This window comes from Prionailurus viverrinus, chromosome D3 (assembly GCF_022837055.1).
Source record: "Prionailurus viverrinus isolate Anna chromosome D3, UM_Priviv_1.0, whole genome shotgun sequence".
Lineage (NCBI taxonomy): Eukaryota > Metazoa > Chordata > Mammalia > Carnivora > Felidae > Prionailurus > Prionailurus viverrinus.
Window position 1 is genome coordinate 32930814 of NC_062572.1, and position 4061 is coordinate 32934874.

The following is a 4061-nucleotide window of genomic DNA, read 5'->3' on the forward strand; positions in this document are numbered from 1 at the left end:
GTGGTTCTGAAACTGTTTTTCTTTATTGTTATTTTACAATGTACCATGAACAGCTTTTTAATGCACATGGGTGAAAATCTCCTACTGAAAGACAGAGAATACTGTAGTTGGATCGAAAGGCTGCTGGCAACAAGAGAGACACCTAAAGCAAAGTATCAGCTTAAGGTTAAAGCACATAACCTAGCAAATTCCTGTCAGGAAAAGTAGGGTCAGCAATATTCTCATCAGAGAAATTAGAATTAAAGGCCAAAGACATTAAAGATGTGGTATATCATGTAATCCCCTTTGACCCCTACCTATACCCCTCACTCTCCTGACACTTTTAGGGTGAATGGATCCTGTACATCTCTTTGCACCCAATGAAAACAACCCATTTTCTTTCTTTTTTTTCTTAGCTCTTCCTGAGTCCTTATCTCCACATTCTCTTATCATCTCCTCATTGCCCAAGTGTCTTTCCTGTAATTCCTCATGATAGTCCTTGGGGGAATTTTCCATCCCCCTGTCCATTTTTCTTTTTGCTTTCCTGGGCACATAATCTTCAGCTGCGGGATTTTTGATGGCCCATGGCCTACTCCCAGTTTTTCCCAGGGATTCTGGCTTGCCCTCACCATGTGGTTTTCTCTCATTTTTGGACATGCCCTGCTTTTCTTGCTTTCTCTCATCTTCTGGTTGTTTCTCATCATCTGGTTGTCCCTCATTCTGGATATTTCCTTCGTGCCCTGGATTCTCCTCCACTTCTAGGTTTTCGTCCTCATCTGATTTTCCTTCATTGTCAGACTCTGCTTCATCTTCTGGCTTGCCCTCAATTTCCTTCATTTTCATTGCAGAGTTTTTTCATGTTGAGATTTCCCCTTTTTTTCCTGTCTCTCAGAGATTCTGGACAGGTTCCTCCTCCTTTTCTAGCCATGCTGAGTGCTGGGGACAGACACACAGACCTGGGGGCCCTGGGGCAGGCCTGTACTTTCTTGGTCTCACCAAAGCCCCCTCACCCACTGCCAGGCAGCTCAGAGAGCTAGTTCTTCACAGGCAATGGTAGTGAATAGTGCAAGGACAGGACCACAGGGAAGGTGAGTGTGCTACAACAGACTCACCTGAGATTCAAAGACACAAATGGATTAAAAGTGAAAGGATGAGGGGCACCTGGGTGGCTCAGTCGGTAAAGCGTCCGACTTCAGCTCAAGTCACGATCTCACGGACCGTGAGTTCAAGCCCCGCGTCAGGCTCTGGGCTGATGGCTCAGAGCCTGGAGCCTGTTTCAGATTCTGTGTCTCCCTCTCTCTGACCCTCCCCCTTTCATGCTCTGTCTCTCTCTGTCTCAAAAATAAACGTTAAAAACAAATTTAATAAAAAATAAAAAATAAAAAAATAAAAGTGAAAGGATGAAAAAAAGATTCCATGTAAATAGTAACCAAAAGAGAACAGGAGAGGCTATACTAATGTCAGACAGAATAGATGTTAAATCAAAAAAGTTTACAAGAGACAAAAAAAGACATTATACATTAATAAAATATTTAATAAAGAAGATATAACAGTTTAAACAGTTATGCACCTAATATCAGGCCATCAAAATATGTGAATCAAAAATATATTAGAATTGAAGGGAGAAATACACAGTTATAAAACAATGGTTGGAAACTTCAATATCCTACTCTCAATTTGGATAGAACAACCAGACGGAAGATGTTAGGGAATAGAAGACTTAAACAATACAGTAGACCAACTAGAACAGACATATACAGAACATTCTGCTCAACAACAACAGCATGCACAGTCTTCTGAAGTGCACATGAGACACTTTCCAGTATAGACCAGTATAGATTAGGCCACAGTAGATTAAGTAGATTAAGTTTCAGTAGATTTATATATATATATATATATATATATATATATATGTATATATATACACATATATATATATAATCTTATATTATATAATATATATATAATCTTATATTATATATTATATATATAATTATGTATTATATATAATTATATATATAATATATTATATTATAATGTTATATATAAACAAAGTATCTGACAAAGTATCTTTTCTAACCACAATGAGATGAGGTTAAAAATCAACAACAGACATAAAATTTGAAAATTCATTAACTTGTAAAATTAAACAATACACAATTAAACAACTGGCAGATCAAAAAATAAATCACAAGGGAAACTGCAAAATACTTAGAGATGAATAAAAATGAAAACACAGCATACCAAGACTTTTGGGATTCAGCAAAAGAAGTGCTAAGTGAGAAGTTTATAGCTATAAGCACTTACATTAAAAACAGAAAAGAGGAGGGGTGCCTGGGTGGCTCAGTTGGTTAAGCATCCAACTCTTGATTTCAGCTCAGGTCATGATCTCATGGTTCATGGGTTTGAACCCCACATTAGGCCTAGAGCCTGCTTGGGATTCTCTCTCTCTGCCCTTTCTCCTCTCTAAATAAATAAATAAACTTAAAAAAAAAAACGGGAAATATGGCCCTTTGTAGCAACATGGATGGAACTGGAGAGTGTGATGCTAAGTGAAATAAGCCATACAGAGAAAGACAGATACCATATGGTTTCACTCTTATGTGGATCTTGAGTCACTTAACAGAAACCCGTGGGGGAGGGGAAGGAAAAAAAAAAGAGGTTAGAGTGGAAGAAAGCCAAAGCATAAGAGACTCTTAAAAACTGAGAACAAACTGAGGGCTGATGGAGGGGTGGGAGGGAGGGGAGGGGAGGTGATGGGTATTGAAAAGGGCATCTTTTGGGATGAGCACTGGGTGTTGTATGGAAACCAATTTGACAATAAATTTCATATATTAAAAAAAAACAGGAAAGAGGGGCACCTGGGTGACTCAGTCAGTTAAGCATCCTAGTCTTGATTTCAGCTCAGGTCATGATCTCATGGCTCATGGATTCGAGTCCTGTGTCAGGCTCTGCACTGATAGCACAGAGCCTGCTTGGGCTTCTCTCCCTACCCCCCCTCTGTCTCTCTCTCTCTGCTTCTGCCTCACTCATATACATCCCCCCTCTCAAAATAAATAAATGAACATTTAAAAAATAAATTTAAAAAATAAAAACAGGAAAGATCTCAAATCAACAACCTAACTTTACAACTTATAGAACTAGAAAGAGAAGAACAATCTAAACTCAAAGCTAGCAGAAGGAAGAGAATAATAAAAATTAGAGCAGAAATAGAAAAACAATAAAAAAATTAATGAAACCAAAAATTCTTTCAAACTGACAAACCTTAGCTAGATGGACTATGAAAGAAAGAAAAGACTCAAGTAACTAAAATTAGAAATGAAAATGGGCACATTACCACTGATTTGATGGAAATAAAGATGATCATAGGAAAATGTTATGAACAGCCATATACCAACAAATGGGATAACCTAGATGAAATGGACACATGTCTAGAACTAAAAACCTTCCAAGGCAAAATCACAAAGATGCAGAAAATATGAATAGATCTATAACTAGTAAGGAGATTGAAACAGTAATAAAAATCTCCCAACAAAGAAAAGCCCTGGACCCTATGGTTTCATTGATGAATTCTTCCAAACATTTAAAGGACAAGTAACACCAATATTTCTCAAATGTTTCAAAAAGTTGGAAGAGGAAGGAATACATCCTAACTCATTCTAAAAATCCAGAATTAACCTGCCAGACAAAGACAGTACAAGAAATGAAAACTATAGACCAATATCCCTTATGAACAATGATGCAAAAATTCTTAACAAAATGCTAGCCACCAAATTCAACAACACATTAAAAGGATTATGCACCATGATCATGTGGGATTTTTTTCCTGGAGTGAAAGGATGGCTCAATGTAGAAAAAAAAATCAATTAATGTAATACACCATGTTAACAGAATAAACAGAATGAACAAAAAACACACATAACTTTCATGGTGCCTGGGTGGCTCAGTTGGTTAAGCATCCAATTTTGGCTCAGGTCATGATCTCAAGGTACATGAATTTGAGGCCCACGTTGGGCTCTGTGCTGACAGCTCAGAGCCTGGAACCTGCTTCTGATTCTGTGTCTCCATCCCTCACTGCCCTT

General features: G+C 37.7%; 1 pseudogene; it reads right to left on the reverse strand.

Moving 5' to 3' along the window:
- Positions 1-255: 255 nt before the first annotated feature.
- LOC125149470 (transcription elongation factor A protein-like 3) lies at positions 256-838 on the reverse strand (annotated as a pseudogene).
- Positions 839-4061: the final 3223 nt, after the last annotated feature.